The following is a 25,762-nucleotide window of genomic DNA, read 5'->3' as shown; positions in this document are numbered from 1 at the left end:
CTTGTCTGTATTTAAGATATTAGTCTGGTTATTGATGGCTCGAAACTGATCTGAGTGTTTTTTAGCATTATTTTTGTGATTTAATTTTATTATTGATGTCTTTATCAATATATCATTTTATTTCTCAACCTACAAAAATGACGTAATGATTCATGAGGGAAAATACTTATCCTTTATTTGTTGATATCTGTTTTTGTTTTTCCCTTCATTCGTTGTAACCACAAATTCTTTCTTCTAAAAGCCATTATTCATTATTAATATTGATGTCGGTTATATGACTCATTCAATATTGTTATTACAAAATTAAATTGGTACTGTTTCTTATATATAAACACAAAGTGATGAAGCTATTGTTGGAGTAACATTAAAGTTGTGCACATGTAACTAAGTATCAACACCATTTTACTTTACACTTTACTGCATGTATAAATCATTTGTGCGTATGGTATAAGTATTGCCGTTTTTATACCATGGTGTATTTTTACAATTTTAAAAGAATGCTATCAATATACATGTATGTTGTCATTCCATATAGTTCAGCATATATATGAGCCGTACTCTGTCAAAAGTGGGTTAAATGCATGTGCGTAAAGTGTCGTCCCAGATTAGCCTAGGCAGTCCGCACAGGCTAATTAGGGACGATATTTTCCGATTTTATGATATTGTTCGTTTAAAGAAACTGCCTCCTTAACAAAAGTCTATTTTAGGCACACAGTGTCGTCCCTGATTAGCCTGTGCGGACTACACAGGCTAATAGTGGACGCTACTTTACGCACATGGATTAAACCCCCATTTTACAGAGCACGGACCATATGTAGAGTAATGCGTCAACGGGACACGTTGAATGTAAAATCAGTGCCTTCAACTGAATTCATCCCAACGTACGTGTACAATTTGCGAATTATAGGCCAAGATAAGTTCCAAAGAAAGTTGCCCTTAATGAGCAGTTTATTGAATGATATTGGTGCACATAAACCCGGGATTATTTGCGCATTGCCTTCCTGTGGGACTAACCTTTAACTTTCAGTGAACAGTTTGCACTCCTCTCTTGTATTAATACTACTCTTTATAAGCCGGGAGAAAAATAAATGACGCGACGTTTAGCATCATAAAACATATTTATCCCATTGTTATTAAGGTAAATCAATTAAGTGCATTTCTTCTAAACTACTGATATGCATTACTTTCCCATGCTCGAGACATTCGTGTATTGGATGGGAAATACGCATATTGATGATACAATATTGTATAAATTTCGGAAACGTATTCTAGATCTACAGCAAAGGTGTCTATGAGCTCCTATAGCTCTCTCCTTGGTAAGCGAAATCGACGGAAAAGTTCATCATCATTGTTCATGTCTAATGGATTATACCTATCTCTAAAAACTCGCTCTCTTCGAAAATGTCTTCACATTCGATGAACAAGTCGCATGGAGGCCACCATGATTAAACTCGAAACTATCCGCGTTCATTTTGCACGGGTTTTCAATGCCGACAAAGCGTCAAGCGACGAGCAGTCGTGGTGTGATGGGTAGACTGCGGTCGCTCGACAATATGTCGAACAACGCGCGGTCGATTGACGACCGTCGCTCTCCATTAAACACGGCTATCGTTGCACGACGATTATTCGCTGGTACAACCATAGTCGCCCGACCATGGTCGCTCTCATTAAACCGGACCCTGGTAGATGAAAACAAGAAGTCAGTGAACTGTAACATTTGCTTTATTTGGGTCAATTTGGCAAGTATACTTGATGTAGGTCAGTACATAAAGTAGAGGTGAAGACCGGAGATGACATTTACATTAAATCGGATTTAAACCCACCCACTCTTACTATACTTGATATTGGTAATGGTTTTACTTGAAAGTTTTAAGTTACCATTCCTGCACAAAGGTCTGCTTAATGTATGCACAATTTTTTTTGTATCATTTAGAGAACAATTATTAATTTTGCTGTCATTTAGTGCAAATTATGATACCGGTAATCTCAATGCTTTTCAAAATAAGTGTTGGTAAATGCCTGTTTATTATTATCAATTAAGATATCAAAGGCAACTAGCCCCCACAGTGTGCCACTCAAAATCTTAAGTTCTTCCATGAGAGTCCATTTAGCTTGCACTATTTTTGACGGTGTAAACATGTTTAAGATTCAAGAACAAACAATGTTATCATAATAAAGTAAAACTAAATTAGTTGAATTTTAATAATCAAATAAAGTTATGATTAAATGTTCATACAACAGTATATTTAATAATTCAAAGGCTGTATAGGAAATCGTAAAATATAAATAAGTAAAAGGCATACATTTAGTCATAAATATAATAAAAGTATACTATTTAGCCGAAATCAAGTTACAAGAATTTGAGCTATTGATAATTAAATAAATTGCTATATCACTATTAAGTACAATGGTGCATATATAAAATATATTTTGGCATGAAATTGATGTAGAAATGTAATTGTTACACCATTGTATAGCAATTATATTTAAAAAATGTATGATTGATGTACATAAAACTGCTAAAACTGCTTCAACAGAATATTGGACTCTGGTTGTGATATTTATGCCATTATGAACAGAAATCTTTGTCAAAGTTTCAATCAATGGTCTATTGCTCATGAAAAGGGGCGAATGGCAATACCATGCAGACATTTAGTTACTGTAAAAAAGATGCACATTTGCATGTATAAATAAAGCCCCTTATAAGTTACTGTGCAGCATTTTTATGTATTTAAAAATATATTTTGGAAACTGTCAGTTAAACCGAGTCATTCAATGCGTCTTAATTGTCATCGTAACATGCAAAACATGTTTCAATTTGTAATAATTTATTTAATTGTATATGATGAATGTTTTTGTATCATGTGATGCTTATTAACAAAAGATTCACTTTTTTTTTGTTATGGCACACAATGTGTAATAGCTAAAGAAACTTCAGCGTACAGTTTATTAAGTATTGACATACCTGTATAAAGTCGCGCCTGTCAAAAATCATAAAAAGCAACATTTAAAGTTATGGTAGCCAGAACTAAATGTGTAATTTAACAGTAGGAACATTATTACATAAAAATAACAGAAAATAATGTATTCATCCATTGGCACTTGATAAAATACAAACTGGCAATATAACTTGTTGACTATAAACAATAGTTGTCATGTTTTGACAATTCCATTAGGGTTTGAGATGATCCCTGAATAGTTTGATCAAGTGATCTGTTATGCCTACAAATAATCCGTTATTCGTTAATGCATGAATGAGGGAAACGTACTTAACATAGCTAGATATTGTCTGCCGTTGAAACCACAAAACTAAAATACTTTCTGAAAGAGTAAGCAAATGTCTTACATGAAACTAGTGCAATACAAGTTTCAACACATGTTTTTCATCGATACATCTTAATAACTCCACTGATTCGTGAATGGTAAATTGACTGTATCATGTATGAGTATATCCGAAATGCAAGTTTATCGGAAAAACATCATCTTGAGCAGCTGATTCCAAAATACTCACTTGTCAGTTAATCCAGGTTGATCAGCGATATATTACTTACACTTGTAAATTGCCAGACAATAAATAAATATTCACAAATGTCTTCGTTGAACGACCTTGAAATAAACCTATAACATCAGTAAGTTATGTGCAGTGGCAGTGCACTATAGCTCGAAGCTTACACTTTTTTAGCTATAGTTACTTCCCTTAGAATATAAAGCAAGATATTTCGGTCAAGGGAGTATACTCATTTGTGAAAATAAAACTGGATTAAGTTGGATTAATATCGGTTGTCGGCAGACCAGAAGATACATCAGATATATCTAGTCCTAGTATGTTGCCAAAACCTGTGCATTTTATATTCAATATACAATGCAATCCGCTGTAAACTAAGTATTAATGCCAGTAGTTTTAATACAATACAAGGTTAATTGATTATTAATAGGTTTTATCTATCAGTCGGAGCGTTTCTTCTTTTTTCTTAAGGTAGCGCACCTCTAATGGGCACATATCCAAACATAATCTAATTCATTATTTTCTTAATCAGCATCATTTCACTGAACTACATGCAAATTTGTAGGTAGGCTTTCCATGCTTTTTAAAAAAATATACCGATTTTTTCAAAACCACCCCCACGCTCGGCTTTTGTCCAGTTTATTTTCACCCCTGGGGTATATAAAAGTTCCATAATTCATTCAAATTTCCAAATATGGGCATGCAGTTGGTGTGTACAGATGCTGTAAAGGTGTTTAAAGTTTAAACAAGATGAAATAAGTATTCTTTTACAGACATTTATTTTTTACAAATTTTTATCTATTGAAGAGCGCCATGAAATGTAAGTGATTTCAGCCAAGTAAAAATTGGGTCGGTTAAAAACAAAGTGTCATAAAATTCAAAATAGTATCATTTAAGTCATATGTTAAACTTAGTTTTTATAGAAACACTATATACAGCAAAAATACCAAGAACTAGACAGATTTACCGTTTACTTTTTGAAATAAAAATAAAAATGCAACATGCATGGTTCGTATTTTCAACAGTAAATCACCCAATTTCGCCATAACGTTGTTTTAATTTTAATAATTGAAGAATGTGCATAAATATTGCAACATATTTAACAATAAATATAGCTTATATGCCAAATTAAATCAAATTACGTAAGAAAATAAATAAAACGCGTCGCAAAAAAGTATACGTCGTCGGCAGGATTCGAACCTGCGCGGGAATATCCCAAAATATTTCTAGTCTATCGCCTTAACCACTAGGCTATGGCACCTAATAGTAGGCTCTTCAACCTTCGAAGAAATCGCGGGAAATCATTAGAGGTGCGCTACCTTAAAGGGGCCTTTTCACAGATTTTGGCATTTTTTAACTTATTCATTAAATGCTTTATATCGATAAATGTAAACATTGGATCGTAAAAGCTCCAGTAAAAAATCAAGAATAAAATTAAAAAAAGGAAAAGAACATTGCCCGGACCAGGTTTCGAACCAGTGACCCCTGGAGTCCTGCCAGAGTCCTGAAGTAAAAACGCTTTAGCCTACTGAGCTATTCCGCCAAGTACATATACTTGAAGTATTTTATACCTTATATAAGCAATCTTCGTAGTTTCACAAAATTTAACGACAAAAACAGAACTCTCCAAATTATTCAATCGTTTCGCGTTGCAACGCTTTATAATTTTTAGGTTTTAAAATCGTCAAAAGATGCATATAATGGCTATATTAGACCATGGTAAATGTTCAGTATTACTGTTTCCTCACAAATATCATAACTAAAACGAAAATTTGCGAATCTGAAACAACTTTTTACAATTTTGTCAATTTACCAAAGCGTGAAAAGATCCCTTTAAATAGTAGACTATAGAATGTATGGCATAGGTAGTGCAAACTTTTGCGAATAATAACATTAAAAAGCAATGTAAATAGTAGCATTGGGGTTCACATATTGCAAACGTAATGTTTAATGATTTAAAACAATAATTATGTCAAACTGAATATACAACTAACTTGGATGATACATTGCATATTGGTCAGACAAATACGTATTGTGAGTCTACTGTACTAAGATTCAACCATACCTAACACAGGGTTGTGAGCTACTCCACGTGTGCGTTGATACCTTGCAAGTGGTTGCACGTGCATGCCCTGTTTACCACTGTTATGTAACCCTACGTGCGAGTTGGGGGTCTGGTAAGCTAGTCATTCCACAGACTTGGTATATTAATTACCATTTACCACAGTAGGCAGTTTAAATCGACAATCATATATCAAACAGCTATCATACGTGTGGACAGTCAGTGTTCAAACTTTGTTGTTTTTTTACGTTTCGATCTACCACATTTGGCACTAGTTTCAGAAGCGATGGCTGTGGTATGATAATTATACGTACTAATCCGATCAGCATGTGAGACAGAGTGTGTGTTCTGCGCCTGTGTCTGCATTATGTGGGGCCCCCATGTGTGAAAGTAAGCGTTCGAACATTACATATCTTTCTTTTCACATGACCGTTCGATATGTTTATTATTACATGGTTTTGACTGACGATGTACTATGTACAAGTCGTAATAAAATTTCTGTTCTGTTCTGATACCCGGATACATCATACAAACAACCTTTGAGATAAGACATGTTTGTTCGTGGTCATTTACCATTTAAAATCGTCGACACAAGCAATACGGGTGGGAATCCAGCTGACACGGCGTATGAGTCTGTCCTATACGAGAAGTGCCAACCTCGAACCATTCAGTAACCGTATGTTTAAGCAATAACACAAATTAAAAATATTTGCATTATCTGTCGAGATACATATTCTCTCAGTAATTGCAAATGGTTATTCTTTCGAAGTTACGACGAAATATTCAAAACTATCACTGCACGGAAGCGGCTGGCTAATAAAAAATTCATGTTCAGTAAGTAATTCACATAGATGATTTTAATTGTGATTGCAATTGTGATAATAAACCCATAAAACTGAATCAAAATTGTGCATTGTATTAAATCGCTATATTTATTGTATGAATTAAATAACACAAAAACAAAATAAAGCAACACATATTGCACTTGTTAAAATAATGACACCCGTATTAATAATTGAACATTATTAAAAGTTTAAACCGGATGGAAAAATCCGACTGCGATGTCGCCTGCTACTAACTTTCTCAGTTTCGGCGGTCCACGTTTTGGACTTGAACCGGAAGTGACGTACTAGGTCCGCGCATTGATCTATGTGCAACATGGGAGTGTAGATATGGGGATCAAATAGGTCACCGTGGGATTCATAGAAGGTTTTATAATCGCATTGAAGGAGGTTTACTCCCGGGAAGTTCAGTTTCGAGTATTGATCCTGATTTAAGGCTCGATCCTGACTGCGCAGGTTCCGGTACATTCTTGGCCCACGCGCGGACGAGGAATCACAATGGGAGATGAGCACGTGACATTTCCCAGGTGTTTCCGGGAGACTATTTACAGCGTCCCTCATGTGCATGTTGATTGATCCGCGGATGTGACCCCATTCAAACTCGTACGGATAGCGAGAGTCCACGATGGTCACCTGATGTAGACGGTCACTGTAGACTCCATTCAACGCTGTCGCCATCGTGTCTGCGCTGATTGAATTGAGGTCGCTGTGTTTACAGGATTGAGGAAAGGGCGGTAATGATGTTATACGTCGAAGGAGTTGCAGTAATGACGTCATCGTTTTTAGCTTTCTTGTTGAACGGCGATTGCGCGTCATCGGCGTCTGCTGTACGCTTACCCGAGAAGAGACCCTTCCTGGCGACATTTCATGTGTAAATGATATGCACTTTAATAAAATTGGTCAACTGCATGTGACAAATTGTAAGCTGATAATTTTTCGCATTCGTCTGACCTTAATTACATTGTCGCTAAACGTGTCTTATACCTAGGTTTCATTGCTGATGTGCACATTTTAGTTTGCCTTAAATGCGTATTTGATTCCCTACTTGAACTTTTACTCGTTTAAACTTTTAATTATTGTATCGAAAATAATTGCTACATCCTAATTAGAACGATATCAACATAATTCAAGATAAAAAAAAATTCAAAGCATCTACATGTAATTTGGTAGTGTGTGAATAATATTGCCAATATTTGCTAAACAAATTTTATTAGCAGTTAATTGTATTCAAACGACATGAACCATTTTTAAATAAAGACATTTGTACTAATAACTGCTGTATGTATGCAAACTCCAGTTCGTGTCGTTCTTGAAGAGAACGGTTGAATTCAACACATGCTGATACGACGAGATATATCTATCCTAAAATATATGTTTGTTTTAAATATGAATAACTTTAGTTAACTTGGGTACATCTACAAGTAACATGCATTACACACGGTAATAAAGGTACCATTGATGTAATCAAATTTATTTTGAATCTACAAATGTACGCATGCAATATTGACATTGTTTAAGGTTGATAGAAAAATACACCTTACAGCTTTTTTATTTATAACTAACCATAATTAAAAAAACTAATTGCCATAATACAACACACGCATATGTTTATTTTATATTTACCACAATTCAACATAAAATAATGGTTGTAAATAAAAAATGCTCACCATCAAACAATACACGCTTTGTGTTTTTTGTGTGTGCCTTAAACGAAAAACACGTTAAAACTGACCCACGCCAACAATTTATTTTGAATCAAACATGCATATTTTGAAACAAGTATATGACATGTAAACATATATTGACCCAATTTTATTGGGATCACAATTGAAAAAGGTATTGATAATGACGTCCTTCAAATCATCAACGTTAATAAAGATAAGGTCTAATGTTCCATCTTTGGAAGATCGTGACGGGATGTGACGTCTTATCTGATAATATGCTTTGCTTAAAGACGCCATGTTACCAAACTATAACAATCGACACCTGTCTATGTAATGTTATGTTAACGCAAAATTTAAGCTATAAGTAAAAGGTTTATGTTGCTTTAATAGTTTTTACTTCAAAAAGCGTTTGAATCGGAACACTCAGTAACCAATGTTTTACCCACATGGAGAGGCGTAAGTTGTGTTTTGTCACTTTCTATGTTGATAAGTATGACAAACCTTTAAACATAACACTTAATATCAAAAACCTTGTATGTTCTTTTAATTAAAGGCCGGCGATAAGGAATTGATAATTTCAACATAGTTGCTTTACAATTGTGTGATACTATTTGTATATTTGCATGCTTTATTCATTGTTTAAATCTATTGATTTTTAGCTCGGCTGTTTTCGGAGAAAACCCGAGGTTTTGTCATAGCCAGCTCGTCGTCCGCCGTTTGCCGTCCGCGTCTTGCTTAAACCTAAACACTTTGTTAAGGTTTTGGACATTGGCTCTGAAATCAAAGTGCTTCAACCTACAACTTTGAAATTTCATATGTAGCTGCACCTTGATTAGTTCTACATGCCACACCCATTTTGGGATCACTAGGTCAAAGGTCAAGGTCACTGTGGCCTCTAAAAAAATAATCTGACAAGCTTTCATTTATCCAAAACTGCACCCGCAGCTGAGCGTGGTACCCGTTATGCGGTACTCTTGTATTAATACCATAACTAATAACCATAACTAATTTAAGTACAATAACAGCTTGAAGTAATTCATCAAAATAAAAAAAATCATTTTCTACCACATGAACTCCATTTGAAGGGCATCTCTTATCGAAGTAACGTATGACATAAAAGTGGGAGTATGGTTCATCTTTATGCAATCATAAGATGTTTATTTGAATGATTGTCAAGAAATTTATTGAAATTTTGTTTGTCAACTTGCAGCTGGTTTAATTCGATCTCTTTGGATACATGCGTATGGATTTAAATTCATTCTTTCATATTCAACAACCATCGATCGGTTACATAACTAACACATAATTAAATACCGAAGACTTTCTCAAACTCAAGACGACATCCTTACCGTGTACAAGCCGAACTTTTATGCATAATTATTAAAGTGTTTAGTCTAATGCCGATGCAAAATATACTACGGAACAATTAAGGAAAATCGATCAAAGCTTAATGAATAAAAGTATATAATTGAGTCAGTGTTAAAATTTATTAAGCTTTGATCGATTTTCCATTATTGTTCCGTAGTATATTTTCAATTTCCAACTTTTTTCGTCGCGGGTTAGCTGCATGGTCGAGGATTCGTTTTCGGAAAGGATGACTATAACACCCCCGGAAACCCGACATGCTGTTAGAAATTGGACATGCTAGGAGATGTAGCCGATATATTTTAAAGAATTTCGGTAGGGTATGTAAATCCAGTTCTATAACTGTTTAAAGGCATTTTTGAAATTAAATATATTTTGGTGCATACAAATGAGGTATTACCATGTATGTTAGAAAAATCCTGGTTATTAATATTCAGGATTTATTGAAATATGGCCATTTAAAGTCGACGATGCAGGGATTTGTCCCATATTTTGCACTTTATTTACAAATTTCTGAAAAGGTATGCCAGTGAAAAAGTTTTTTCACCGACAATTATATTAACCAATGTCCCCGAGTAACATATCCGCCAGGGTTTCTTAAAAAAGTTCGTATTGGTGAAAAAAATCGACTTTACATTCAACATGTTGACGAAAAAATTATATGACATGGTGCTGTACAAAGATGTCGAGCTATGACATGTGTAAAGTTCATTTATAAACTTAAAAGCTCACTATTACAGCTGATTTATGCCCACTCTGACGCATTGTAGATCACTTTCATTGAACTTTGAGGTTTTATAATCATATCCGTTCTGAAGCTAAATTAATTTCCAGCTTATTTGTATCTTTTTTTATTGTTTGAAAATCATTGTAAATGTAAAGCAATTGATTCATACAGGTAAAAATATACGTCCGGTAGGCAATCTAAACATTTATAATAATATGTTGTGCCTATAGTCCCAATTAAGCTCGATTGGTCATTGTCGGCTCGGGTACTACTAACACGTACCTCGGGTACTCTTAACTATACTTACATGTACCCCGGGTACGGTATTAAAAAATATACTAAAACGTACCCGGGAATTTGAACGCTAAATCGGTCGTTGTCGGCTGTTTTTTTTAACTAATTATGTTCACATTTATGTCAAATTTTTTGATAAATAGCCGCTATATTATCGAAACTCATACTCAAAAAGCATGTTGAAGCAGTTTTTTAACAGAGAAGTTTGTTTAAGATAAACAATATCGTTTTACGGTAATCGTTAGCGCGTTTTACGACATCGGATTTTAGGCGGGAATACAACTCAGGTACAGTCTAATATCGACCGGGTACGTTTAAGTATATTACCGTACCAGGGTAACATGTAAGTATACTTAAAGGTACCTGGGGTACATGCAAGTAGTACCCGAGCCGACAATGACCAATCGAGCCCCAATTAAGGGCGGTAGACTTTCATAAATGTGAACTAAATTTGGATCTATTATACATGACTTCAAGTTGACAGCTTTGCAAACATCTCCGACAATGCACGCGTGTAAATGTTTGTTTCTTTTCGTTCTTTTTGGTAATGATATATGCAAAAAAATAAACATTTATTTTCAATACCAAATCCACGCCTCCTTCTTATGTGTATTTGCATAGATAACACGCATTTTTCATCTGATGAAGCCCCAAGCCTTGAAGGAATATATTCAGCCAGATTTCAGCAAAGTATAACCTCGTACACTCGAATTTTCGCCATCGTACTATGGCGTTGTCGCATTGTCGCCATCGTATTGTCGCACTGTCGGCATCGTGCTTTCGCATTGTCGTCATCGTATTGTTTTACTGTCGTCATCGTAATATCGCATTGCCGAATTGTCGCCCTCTTGATTTGAATGTGTAACCACAATGGCCCCTCACGGTATTCCGTACTCTCATATTTGCAAATTATACACTGTTAAATCATAACCTATATCTCTTTTTTTTTTGTTTCAGGTCAACATGTTTGCCTTCACTTGATTTTACTGTCCCAAGAAGTTGATATCATTGAAAGAAAATGTCAAACACATTACATTAACAAATGTCACAAAAACGACACACTACGTTACAAGCAGCTGGAACTTGATAGTGCTACCGGATTATTCGGTTATCGGACTCAAACATATGAAGGTAAATAACAAGACGGCAAAACCCTCGAGTGACCACCATGAGTCTGATGTCCATGACAATGAGTTGCGCCAATTGAATGAGACTAAACAAGTTGTTCGCAAAGAGAAGCAAATTCGTCATTCTATCCAGAGCCAGGAATCAGATATCAAGGGTATTTTGACTGACTTTATGAAATCTGTTTCTGAACAAATACTCGAACTTAAATATGAATTAAAAGAACACGTAAAGAAAACGTCGGCTCAAATGGAAGAACTTAAAGACATCACTTGCGGCCTCAAAAAACACCATAGTCTTTGCTGTAATGATATTTCCTCAAAAATGCAGGACGTTGCTGAAGAATCAGAGTCAGTTAAAACCCAAATGAGTGTACTAAATGAAGAACTTCTCAAAAGATGGCAATCGTTTACCGACTCTATCAAAACTCAGTTGTCTGCTATTACAGATCACAAGAAAGAAAATCATCATTCAGTACTGTCACAAGCTACAAACCAATTACCATCCAATATAAACAGAGAAACAAGTCTTCGTGCAGATCTTTCAGCAAGCACATTTCCATCCCCTGCTAGCATTGAACCACGGAGAACTCTCATCATCGATTTTGAAAGGAATCAAAAAGCTCGGGTTAAAACGCAACGTTGATATACGCACTTGTCCTGGAAACACTCTTAACGGGATTCAGTCGCAACTAAATAAACTGAATTATACTCAGTACGAAAAAATAGTGGTGTATGCAGGCGGTAATGATGCCGCTTCCGGTTCCTCCCAAAAGACGTTGTACAACGATGCCAAAGCTCTACTGCAGGACATTCAAAATAAATCATCATCGTGTCATATCTTCATATGTACTGTCTGTCCGCGAGCTGACGCTGATGTCGTTCCATTGAATGATCTTTTAAAGCAGTAAAGTGATGAATTTAAGACGCAAATTATCGACTGTCATCAATCGTTTGTGTTCGAAAATGGAACTACTGCCAGGAATTTCTATTTTCGGGATGGTATTCATTGAATAGGTCTGGAACAAGTGTTCTAATTGCGGCGATCCATCGTGAAATACCAATCACGCGACAAGTTGCCGGAAACAGCATAGCAACTGATCAACGACGGTTTGACTCTCTTAGGGACGAATGCTGCCAAAAGCATATTGCAATTTGTGTGGCTTGAATAATCACGACACAAATGACTGCTACCGGAAATGGCGTCGATCGGACAGTTACCATAGCAACTTGTGGTCCGAGTCTATGAGATACGGACGATATCGCCGTCAGAGCACGGTCCCAGCTGAACAACGGGCTGCATAGGACATTCGCATCAGGCCATAACACATTTCAAATCCTGAGAGCGGTACTGTTAATTATAATAAATTTGACGTTTTAAATAACTTATGTATAGAATGTAATAACTGTGTATGCAAATGTGATTCTGACACTATCATTTAAAATACGATTGTATCAAATGAAGCTGTTTACTTAGTATCAACTATTAATGATAAAAATACGCTATTAAAAAGTAGCACTACCATTGAAAAAGAGAATGGTTTTTCTAATGAAAATTGTAGTATTATTACAGAGTCAACTTTGGATTTTAATTTCACTAATAGTGGATTACATGTTGTTTGTTTAAACATTCAACACATATTACCAAAGATTAATGAAATGAAATATGTACTTTATAATTCGGATATTCACATATTAGGACATATTGAAACATTTTTGAATGCTAAAATATTAGATAGTGATATACAAATTCCAAATTATAATATTATTCGCTGCGACAGAAACATTCGAAAGGGTGGAGGCATATTAATTTATATTAAAGATAACATACCTTTCCAACATAGATTGGACTTGAACGTAAATTCTCTAGAATCAGTTTGGATTGAAATAATGTTTTCTCAAACAAAATCATTCTTAATAAACTTTGTATACAGACCACCGGATTCTACAATTGAATGGATATCGACATATGAATCTAATTTTAAAAATGCTTATAACTTAATTGATAAAGAATTTTATATATTAGGAGATTTTAACATAAATTGTCTTTCTGACAAAGATGTGTTCAATAATAATAAATGGTCTTCTTTTGTAATAGCAAATGGACTCCAACAAATGGTCAGGCAACCTACACATCAAACACTATAATTGATCATTTGTATACTAATCGTCCGGATCGAATCATGGAAATGTTTGTATCGTCCTATAGTATAAGTGACCACTTTCCAGTGTGTTTCACCCGAAAGACACGTTATAAACTATCTAAAAACACGCATTTAACAAAGGAATATAGGCAATTAAAAAATTTCAATAAATCAAACTTTCAAAATTATTAATTAATGTCAAATGTAGAACATACTGAAACAATAGCAGATCCAAATACTTCACTTAGTTATTTACTAAATAAAATTAATGAAGCGCTAAACGTTCACGCACCATTAAAAACAAAAATAATAAAATCTGATCGTCTGCCCAGTTGGTTTACAGCGGAAATTAGACAAGAAATCAAAGTTCGCGATTGGTTAAAAAAGCATCATAAAAAGATGAATACAAGAAACAGCGAAATCGTGTAACATTCTTAATAAGAAAAAATAAGAAGCAGTTTTATAACCAATCGGTGAAGGAAATTGCATCAGTTCAGCATATATGGAATACTCTTAATGCTTTAACAAAACCACAAACTTCACTAACTCTTCCAGGATAAATAATAAAGATATTGAACATGTTGATGATATCTTAGAAGAATTTAACAATCATTTCATCAACATTTCCCATATAGTTTCGAAAAGAAAATATGACCCACACATTTATCAAACTTTTAAAACATTTTTAAACAAAAAAAATAGGAATGAATGTATTTGACATTCCTCAAATTACGATATTTGACGTTCGGAAAATAATAGACTCTCTCAAAATATCCAAAGCTGCCGGAATAGACAATATTGGCGCTAAAATTCTCAAATATTGTGGGGATACCATTGTATGTCCGATTACTTCTATTATTAATAATTGTATAAATGCTGGAATTTTTCCTGACCAGCTTAAAGATGCATATGTTTTGCCAATACATAAAGGTGCAGATAAAAGTGATCTTAACAATTATAGACCAATTTCTATTCTCCCAACAATTTCGAAGATATTTGAGAGACACATTACAAATCAACGTAAATCATATCTTGACAAGCATGAACAACTCCACAGTTACCAATCTGGTTTCCGCCAAAATCATTCCTGTCAAACATCCTTGATTCGCCTTGTAGATTCTTGGTTACAGTATATTGATTCTGGTCGCATGGTTGGGTCAATTTTCCTGGATCTCCGGAAAGCTTTCGATTTAGTAGATCATGACATTTTACTTGAAAAACTCAGCATGTACCATTTTTCTGACAATGCTCTTGCTTTAATGAAATCTTATCTTTCTAATAGAAGACAGTGTATTAAAATAGGTTCCAGACAATCGTCGTGTCAATATATCAAAACCGGTGTACCACAAGGCTCTATACTTGGGCCAATTTTATTTCGTATTTACATTAATGACATCCCATCCTTCGTTAAAAATTCAACAATTGATCTTTACGCAGACGATTCAACATTACACGTATCGGATTATAACATTCATAATATACAATTAAATTTGCAGAACGATTTGGACAGAATAGCAACATGGTGTTCCTTTAATAATATGTCAATTCATCCAAACAAAACTAAATGTATGCTTTTATCAAAAGCTCGTTGTTCTACTGACAAGCTTAGACTTAATATTAATGGCATTCTCCTTGAACAAACCAAAAAATTTAATTTACTAGGAGTTACGATTGATGAGCATCTTACATGGCAATCTCACATAAACAGTGTATGTCGTAAACTTAACTTTAAACTGGCCTTATTAAAACGAATTAACTATTTTATTAACTATGAAACAAAAAAACTATTTTACAACTCATATATATTAACGACTATGGATTATTGTTGCGCATTATGGTGTTCAGCAACACAGTCACACTTACGTAAAATACATTCGATACAAAAACGAGCTGCTAAAATAATACTGAATAAACCATATTCAACTCCTTCAGCTCCCTTATTCAAAGAACTTGGTTGGTTGATATTCAATAACAGATGTACTTTCCTAACTGGATCTATTGTTCATAAGTTTGTAATAGGCGCAATGCCCTCTTATTTCAATAATGTTATACATATCTCAAATAACAATGTGTACGCTCTTAGATCCATCACACACACTGATATATCATCTATTCCGTTTAAAACAAATTATGGAAAACGAGCGTTTTCGTTTCGGTCACGAACCATATGGAATTCAATTCCAATAAGCATCCGACAAGTGTCTTCGAATACTACATTCAAAATAAAATTTAAAGACTACCTACAAACAAATCATTGATATATATGTATGCTCATTTGTTAATTTTTCTATGTTAATACTTTGTTGTGATGTGTCTGATGTGATTTATTTGAAAGATTAATTTTTGAAAGATTGATTTTTGTATCACATTTTGCATATTTTGTATTATCATAATCATCATCGTAATCATTATCATCGTCGTCGTTGTCTTCGTCGTCGTCGACGTCGTCGGAATTGATAAGGAAGTTATTATAACATTTAACTGTATAGTTCATTTTCTTTTTTCCCTTGTATGTTCGTATGCATGTTCAAAATATATACTTGTGTTTTGTTACTGAAGACCACATTGTAAAAAAGAAATTATTTCTTAATGTGAATTCTTTGTGAAATAAAGTTATTATTATTATAAGGGGTTACTCCATCTACCCATACAATTGTAGTCATAGACGACAAGTTAGTAACCGAAAGAAGACTCAACACAACACAAAACTCGAATGAAAACGGTTCTGGTGGAATATGCTTAATTGAAAAATGCGTATTATCTATGCAAATACACATAAGAAGGAGGCGTGGATTGGGTTTTGCAAATAAATGTTTATATTTTGCATATATCACTACAAAAAAGAACGAAAAGAAACACACATTTACACGCGTGCATTGTCGGAGATGTTTGCAAAGCTGTCAACTTGAAGTCATGTATAATAGATCCAATTTTAGTTCACATTTATGAAAGTCTATCGCCCATAATTGGAACTATAGGCACAAAATATTATTATAAATGTTTAGTTTGCCTACCGGACGTATATTTTTACTTGTATGAATCAATTGCTTTACATTAACAATGATTTTCAAACAATAAAAAAAGATACAAATTAGCTGGAAATTAACTTAGCTTCAGAGCGGATATCATTATAAAACCTCAAAGTTCAATGAAAATGATCTTCAATGCGTTAGAGTGGGCATAAATCAGCTGTAATAGTGAGCTTTTAAGTTTATAAATGAACTTCACACATGTCATATCTCGACATCTTTGTACAGCATCATGTCATATCATTTTTTCATCAACACGTTGTATGTAAAGTCGAATTTTCCCACCAATGCGAACTTTTTTTAAGAAACCCTGGCGGATATGTTACTCGGGGACATTGGTTAATATAATTGTCGGTGAAAAAACGTTTTCACTGGCATACTGAAAATTGTAAATAAAGTGCTAAATATGGGACAAATCCCTGCATCGTCGACTTTAAATAGCCATATTTCAATAAATCCTAAATATTAATAACCAGGATTTTTCTAACATATATGGTAATACCTCCTTTGCATGCACCAAAATATATTTAATTTCAAAAATGCCTTTAAACAATTATAGAACTGGATTTATTTATCCTACCGAAATTCTTTGAAATATATAGGCTACATCTCCTAGCATGTCCAACTTCTCACAGCATGTCGGGTTTCCGGGGATGTATAACAAATAAAAAACTGACCGGAATATTGATTTAAACAGAAGTATACAGAGTAAGGTCAATTTTTGAAACTTGACGTTTGCTTTTATTTTCAGATATTTGGATAACTTTGCTTCTTTCAACTATTTTACCTCAGGCGTGTACGTATATCAGCAAACGGAATACCATCTCTTAAATAATTCACACGTAAAAAGGCAAAATCTCTACAATGCATTAAATACCATGGTGAATATACGTACAAGTATACCATATTTTCTTTCAACTTTCATATATTCTAATGTATTCGAATTCAATCGTTCATCAATACAGCACGTGTAAACGAAACGGACTCGTAGATGTGAGCATGCATCAGAATTCACAGAATTTTTTTAATACGGTCTTTGTGTACAATATTATTGTCATTAACACGGTACATATGTAAGTGAATGTGTCATAAACACAGTGTGCTATAAAATCCGGTAAATAGGTATATGTGTGTACTACGCGATTGTGTGTTTCCTGTCCAGTACCCAGTAGGCACCCAACGTTGCTGCAACGTTGTATTTAGATTGCATTCAAACGTTGTAGTTTGGTTGTCACACTGGTGTATATGAAACTTTTCCTGACGTTTTTTTTCCAAAACGTTGCTGCAATGTTGTATTTAGGTTGCATTCAAACGCAGTTTTTTATGTAAATTATTTTTAGCTCATCTATTTTTTGAAAAAAAGAGCTATTGTCATCACCTTGGCGTCGGCGTCGGCGTCCGGTTAAGTTTTGCTTTTAGGTCCACTTTTTTCATAAGGAATCAATGCTATTGCATTCAAACTTGGTACACTTACTTACTATCATGAGGGGACTGGGCAGGCAAAGTTAGAAAACTCTGGCTTGCATTTTGACAGAATTATGTGCCCTTTTTATACTTAGGAAATTGAAAATTTTGGTTAAGTTTAATGCGCAATTTTGTTTATTACACGGGTGTTATTACACAAGTTATATAACTGTGAAATGACGTCATATTTCTGACGAAATGACGGCATTGTTCCCGCGAATTTCTTCAGTTAAACTCTTTTACAATGTGAATACACGGTGAATAAAGCATAAAATAAAAAGAAAATTTGTTGGTCATGTTATAAATAGAATCTTAGATATGTGGTCATTTTGTATTGAATTTATTAAACTCGTTATCTCGGCAAGCCTCGTTTGTATCTTTATTTAGATGACTCGTTTAATAAATTCAATACAAAACGACCACTCATGCAAGATCCTATATTTACGCCCACGCTCATTTTTAAGATTGTTCTATGAAGAACTACAAGTCAGTGTCGGCTGAATAAATCGTCACATGGACAGCACTTATCAGTTAGTAACGCGTGTACATGGTTTCATATAGCATACATAAGTTCTTATTAGTGGTTTAAATGGTCAACAAGAATGATTTTCCAAATGTTCATGGTGGTGCTGTGCCAATTACTTTGGGTGCATTCGTTCGTGCTTAACAATCAGCCGCTTACCGTTCAGGATGTTATGATCGAAGTACTCCACTTACAACAAGAAATCTCAGCATTGAAGAGCCAGCTAACAGCTATTCAAAGCTCCCCTTCAACTAGTAAGTTTTTTTTATTGTTTATCAATATCATTCATTTGCAACTTTTCGCTCGAGTGTATGTACTATCGGTCATTTTGAAATCAGCGCATTAAACAGTCGGCCGAACAATACATAACATTTAATTAACGACCTTGTTATACAGTATATTTTATCCAAATGTATACCCTTAATGTATGTTTCATTAAAAAAAAACGTATACAGATTAATCTTTATTGTCCAAAATGAAAAAGCGGTTCAAAAATTGTCTGCAGTTTTGTTAAACCGATATGACAATATTGCTCTACAAAAATAATATCCCTTTTAATTGTTACTAGTGTAGAGAACTTGTCATATCTGAATATCAAAACCGCAAACTCTTCAACACAGATTACAAATGCAAATATTATAAACATTAATTGATTAAACTATGTTTTTAAGTGCTAACGGTCTAAGAAATATTATTGTTCACTTTGACCCGCTTGTTCATGTTTGACTATACAAATATATCTGATACACATGCATATTAAATTAATTGAACATATGCCTGGGTTCCCTCTACCCCCCCCCCCCCCTCCCACGAAAGGGACTTAAGAGATTTTATGAAAGCACCTTACCAACAACTTTAGTTTGCTGAATGGACGCACAATTGTGGAAGCATGATTGTGGATGGTTACATTTTACTGTCGTATTTTGAAGTCGAATGATTAAAATTAATATAGTAACTAAAGGTCAAAGGTCGAATAAAGCATGTTTATCTAAAAGTACAGCTTTTCTGGTTATATTTTCCTTTATGTATTAAAGAATTTCAAAATAACTTGCATACATTAACCATAAACATTCGTGTATTTGTATTGTACTGATGCACATGGTCTTTTGTTTACTTCAATTTAAATGGTCAAAGGCGTTTTGCCGATATTCAAATCAAAACTTAGAGCTTGAATATTACATCATATATTATTAGTTTATATACAGTATTGCAAACTATTTTGGCACAAAAGTTACCCTTATTAAGATAAAATATAAACTGTTTTACAATGTTAACAATGTTTTAAAATGAAAATTTGTGTGACAGATCACATTATTCTATTTATTAGCATTTATTTAAGAATTCAATATTTTGACTGGCATTTGCACCACGCCATTTGTTAAATTTATATGTGACATTATGCTTTGAAATAAACAAGAACATTAACAGTTAAAGATAAAGATAAGAAAGATATAAAGAATTTCAATAGAGAAATGCCGGATTGTTAATAACATTTGACAACACTCGAAAAGTTTGATAAATCTTAAAATTCGAGATACCAGACTCGATCATTGGTCTTTACGAGGACTAATAATCTTTTCCCAATCTTTGCTTGTGCGCAACAGAGAAAATGCAACTTGCAAGTTATTTCGAATAAAGTGACTGACTTGTGTTATTTGATATATAATCTATTATATGAAACTGATATTTAATTAGTAAACGTGAAATAACATGTAGCTGTGTATAATGAATTTATGTATATCCTCAAACACATTCTTATTCATTATTCTTATAAAAGCCACATAACGTATTACATTTAATATATGACAAAACTAAACAAAAAACACAAAATCTTATGGTGGTGCAAGCAGCGGTTCATTGGATAATACAAACCAGCTTTTAAACAAAACAGTGAATACAGCAGTACAGCATAATACTGATTTGACTTAGACCGCTCTATCAATGTGCCTATTTCGCAAAGCTAATGAATTGGAAAATTGGTGTGTCATTACACGTATTAAGTTTTGTTTTAAATCTGAAATAAAACTGCGTACCTAGAAAATAATATGCTCCTTTTTCCACTTATTATAAGCAATGGTACTCTATGAAAAGAATACAATGTGTCTGTGGTTTTGATATTATGTAATAACTATTTAAGAAAGATTCATAATAATTATGAACTACCGGTAATTAACAGATGCAGCTTGGAACAAACACGTTGCCTTTATGGCATCTCTAACAAACGACGTTCAGTGTACAGGAGAAAGACCACGAAAGACTTGATACTCAGATGGCCTGCGACGTCCGACACGGAGTTTTCCGCGCACCAATGTTGGTTGGATATGATTTCTGTTTTTAATACACGCGTACGCTCTAAAGTATAATATTTGTTTTTAATTAATATGTTACACATATGAACATGTTCTCTATCAATGAATGCTTAATGACATAGAAATAGATCTGGTCATAAATATAATGCACTTTTTCAGGAATGGAACATATGCATTCAGTATGACGCTAACGGCACAAGCAGGAAAAATGGTCTATGCACATATGGTTCGGAATTCGGTATCAGAACGTCTTGGATACGTCTTTATAAACGCAGACCCTGACCGAGGGCAAGAGAGATCTACGTTTATTCTCGTTGACCTAACAGTCGGGGATGACGTCTGGATAGCTTGTTTACCCGGAGAAACAACTGACATAGATGGCGGTCACTCGGGGCTTCATTCGTTTTTCTCTGGATTCCTTGTTAATTAAAGGAACGAGCGTCTTTTGGAATTCCTTTATACTTTTGCGAAAATATCTTTAGCATCTTCAAAGCTCATCTGAGCACAACAAACTCAATGTGTGCTGTTTTGGGCACTCTGTGTCCGTCGCCATGTACCCAGCCATGTATATATAACGTGTTACCATTCTAAAGGTCAATATTTGTGCAAAACTCCTTAATTAATTTGGACAGAATGATTATTGTTTCAATACCTAAACCATGTCCGATATTTAAATTAGTGGGGTATGAAAATTGGGTGGCCATATCAAGTCTAAACAAGTCTAAAATTGTAACCACTCTATGTGGTAAACTTGGTAAAGAATCGATCTTGAATCCTGACATATGTTAGCAATATCAAGACAAGGCTCGAGTTTGGGACCGCTTGATCTGCATAACTAATTTATGTGTAGTTCAAGAGTAACGGGTGAAACTGTAATATCTATATTTTATAATTGCTGATATGTGTGTGAGGGCATCATGTTGTACTTGTGCGTATTTGAATTTTTATGACGGTAAAGCAACGTACTATTTCATGAACCTCGCCTCAATTTCATTAAAACAACAGATTACGAAAGGCCATACAACAGTGAAGCGTGATCTATATCATTAAATGACCTTTCTTGATTTTCTGTTTCAGTCTTAGCGACGTTTCTAAAGTTAAATTACTGATGATATGTATGATAATTGTTTGTTGTTCCTGTACATACCTAGTTAAATACCAAGTTTGTGTAATGTGCTATTTATCGGATAGAAGCATTTGTGTACTTCAATACTAATTTTAAATTAATCAAATTTAAGCAACACTATCGGTGATGCGGCGCCGTGTACATATGGACAGCTATCGCAATGTAGGACACGCATGTAGATATCTACAAATAAATCGCGCATATATTTAGTTTGATTATAATGGTATGTATTTATCGCATTTTGCTCACTCACCCACCTCCTTTCCCCCGCAATCGTCTTTAAGCCTGTCTGACCCTCCCTCAGATTACCCATTAAGTCGAAATAGCATCCACCTTATGACTTATAAAGGAACAACCTCTCAAATTTAGGACAGCATATCCGACACGATATGGTACACGTACACGAGTGTTTTCATATGTAATTGTTAGATTTATTCACAATATTATATTAAAATTAAATATTAATTTTAAATATCCTAATAAAAATATGATTTTGGCTTACACTAAATTGAAAAAATTATATAACAAAATAATATGAATGTAACTGCAAATTAATTGTTTATCGTCTGTCTGTCTGTCTGTCCGTCTGTCCGTCCGTCTGTCTGTCTGTCGTCTGTCTGTCTGTCTGCTGTTCTGTCTGTCTGTCTGTCTGTCTGTCTGTCTGTCTGTCTGTCTGTCTGTCTGTCTGTCTGTCTGTCTGTCTGTCTGTCTGTCTGTCTGTCTGTCTGTCTGTCTGTCTGTCTGTCTGTCTGTCTGTCTGTCTGTCTGTCTGTCTGTCTGTCTGTCTGTCTGTCTGTCTGTCTGTCTGTCTGTCTGTCTGTCTGTCTGTCTGTCTGTCTGTCTGTCTGTCTGTCTGTCTGTCTGTCTGTCTGTCTGTCTGTCTTCTGTCTGTCTGTCTGTCTGTCTGTCTGTCTGTCCGTCCGTCCGTCCGTCCGTCCGTCCGTCCGTCCGTCTGTCTGTCTGTCTGTCTGTCCGTCTGTTTGTCTGTCTGTCTGTCTTTCTGTTCGTCTGTTTGTATGTCCGTGGTCCGTCCGTCTGTCTGTCTGTTGGCTGTTTTCTTTGGTCTGCAGTATACATTTCTAAATACTGTTTGATAAATTAAGTTATTGAACTACTTTTGTTTAAGTTAATTTATATGTGACATTATGCTTTGAAATAAACAAGAACATTAACAGTTAAAGATAAAGATAAGAAAGATATAAAGAATTTCAATAGAGAAATGCCGGATTGTTAATAACATTTGACAACACTCGAAAAGTTTGATAAATCTTAAAATTCGAGATACCAGACTCGATCATTGGTCTTTACGAGGACTAATAATCTTTTCCCAATCTTTGCTTGTGCGCAACAGAGAAAATGCAACTTGCAAGTTATTTCGAATAAAGTGACTGACTTGTGTTATTTGATATATAATCTATTATATGAAACTGATATTTAATTAGTAAACGTGAAATAACATGTAGCTGTGTATAATGAATTTATGTATATCCTCAAACACATTCTTATTCATTATTCTTATAAAAGCCACATAACGTATTACATTTAATATATGACAAAACTAAACAAAAAACACAAAATCTTATGGTGGTGCAAGCAGCGGTTCATTGGATAATACAAACCAGCTTTTAAACAAAACAGTGAATACAGCAGTACAGCATAATACTGATTTGACTTAGACCGCTCTATCAATGTGCCTATTTCGCAAAGCTAATGAATTGGAAAATTGGTGTGTCATTACACGTATTAAGTTTTGTTTTAAATCTGAAATAAAACTGCGTACCTAGAAAATAATATGCTCCTTTTTCCACTTATTATAAGCAATGGTACTCTATGAAAAGAATACAATGTGTCTGTGGTTTTGATATTATGTAATAACTATTTAAGAAAGATTCATAATAATTATGAACTACCGGTAATTAACAGATGCAGCTTGGAACAAACACGTTGCCTTTATGGCATCTCTAACAAACGACGTTCAGTGTACAGGAGAAAGACCACGAAAGACTTGATACTCAGATGGCCTGCGACGTCCGACACGGAGTTTTCCGCGCACCAATGTTGGTTGGATATGATTTCTGTTTTTAATACACGCGTACGCTCTAAAGTATAATATTTGTTTTTAATTAATATGTTACACATATGAACATGTTCTCTATCAATGAATGCTTAATGACATAGAAATAGATCTGGTCATAAATATAATGCACTTTTTCAGGAATGGAACATATGCATTCAGTATGACGCTAACGGCACAAGCAGGAAAAATGGTCTATGCACATATGGTTCGGAATTCGGTATCAGAACGTCTTGGATACGTCTTTATAAACGCAGACCCTGACCGAGGGCAAGAGAGATCTACGTTTATTCTCGTTGACCTAACAGTCGGGGATGACGTCTGGATAGCTTGTTTACCCGGAGAAACAACTGACATAGATGGCGGTCACTCGGGGCTTCATTCGTTTTTCTCTGGATTCCTTGTTAATTAAAGGAACGAGCGTCTTTTGGAATTCCTTTATACTTTTGCGAAAATATCTTTAGCATCTTCAAAGCTCATCTGAGCACAACAAACTCAATGTGTGCTGTTTTGGGCACTCTGTGTCCGTCGCCATGTACCCAGCCATGTATATATAACGTGTTACCATTCTAAAGGTCAATATTTGTGCAAAACTCCTTAATTAATTTGGACATAATGATTATTGTTTCAATACCTAAACCATGTCCGATATTTAAATTAGTGGGGTATGAAAATTGGGTGGCCATATCAAGTCTAAACAAGTCTAAAATTGTAACCACTCTATGTGGTAAACTTGGTAAAGAATCGATCTTGAATCCTGACATATGTTAGCAATATCAAGACAAGGCTCGAGTTTGGGACCGCTTGATCTGCATAACTAATTTATGTGTAGTTCAAGAGTAACGGGTGAAACTGTAATATCTATATTTTATAATTGCTGATATGTGTGTGAGGGCATCATGTTGTACTTGTGCGTATTTGAATTTTTATGACGGTAAAGCAACGTACTATTTCATGAACCTCGCCTCAATTTCATTAAAACAACAGATTACGAAAGGCCATACAACAGTGAAGCGTGATCTATATCATTAAATGACCTTTCTTGATTTTCTGTTTCAGTCTTAGCGACGTTTCTAAAGTTAAATTACTGATGATATGTATGATAATTGTTTGTTGTTCCTGTACATACCTAGTTAAATACCAAGTTTGTGTAATGTGCTATTTATCGGATAGAAGCATTCGTGTACTTCAATACTAATTTTAAATTAATCAAATTTAAGCAACACTATCGGTGATGCGGCGCCGTGTACATATGGACAGCTATCGCAATGTAGGACACGCATGTAGATATCTACAAATAAATCGCGCATATATTTAGTTTGATTATAATGGTATGTATTTATCGCATTTTGCTCACTCACCCACCTCCTTTCCCCCGCAATCGTCTTTAAGCCTGTCTGACCCTCCCTCAGATTACCCATTAAGTCGAAATAGCATCCACCTTATGGCTTATAAAGGAACAACCTCTCAAATTTAGGACAGCATATCCGACACGATATGGTACACGTAC

The 25,762-nt window shown here is 34.5% G+C and overlaps 1 protein-coding gene and 3 long non-coding RNA genes across 5 annotated transcripts in view; 3 read left to right on the top strand and 1 right to left on the bottom strand.

Moving 5' to 3' along the window:
• LOC127850563 (mitochondrial glutamate carrier 1-like) overlaps positions 1-3,673 on the bottom strand; it is a 31,612-nt gene extending 27,939 nt beyond the window's left edge. For both annotated transcript variants that reach the window (XM_052383686.1, XM_052383687.1), the window contains exon 1: positions 3,512-3,673. The gene's annotated coding sequence lies outside the window, so the exon portion shown is untranslated. The remainder of the gene's footprint in view (positions 1-3,511) is intronic.
• Positions 3,674-9,710: 6,037 nt separating this feature from the next.
• LOC127850580 (uncharacterized) lies at positions 9,711-13,047 on the top strand. Its single transcript, XR_008035365.1, has 2 exons — positions 9,711-9,758; positions 11,417-13,047. It is a non-coding gene; the product is annotated as an uncharacterized LOC127850580 (long non-coding RNA).
• A 7,941-nt stretch (positions 13,048-20,988) lies between these two features.
• On the top strand, positions 20,989-21,495 carry LOC127850577 (uncharacterized). Its single transcript, XR_008035362.1, has 2 exons — positions 20,989-21,053; positions 21,212-21,495. It is a non-coding gene; the product is annotated as an uncharacterized LOC127850577 (long non-coding RNA).
• A 2,675-nt stretch (positions 21,496-24,170) lies between these two features.
• On the top strand, positions 24,171-24,677 carry LOC127850576 (uncharacterized). The gene is made up of 2 exons (XR_008035361.1): positions 24,171-24,235; positions 24,394-24,677. It is a non-coding gene; the product is annotated as an uncharacterized LOC127850576 (long non-coding RNA).
• Positions 24,678-25,762: the final 1,085 nt, after the last annotated feature.

This window comes from Dreissena polymorpha, chromosome 11 (assembly GCF_020536995.1).
Source record: "Dreissena polymorpha isolate Duluth1 chromosome 11, UMN_Dpol_1.0, whole genome shotgun sequence".
NCBI classification, from domain to species: Eukaryota; Metazoa; Mollusca; class Bivalvia; order Myida; family Dreissenidae; genus Dreissena; species Dreissena polymorpha.
The sequence above is the reverse complement of the archived record's forward strand: the minus strand, read 5'-3'. Positions and strand labels throughout refer to the sequence as shown.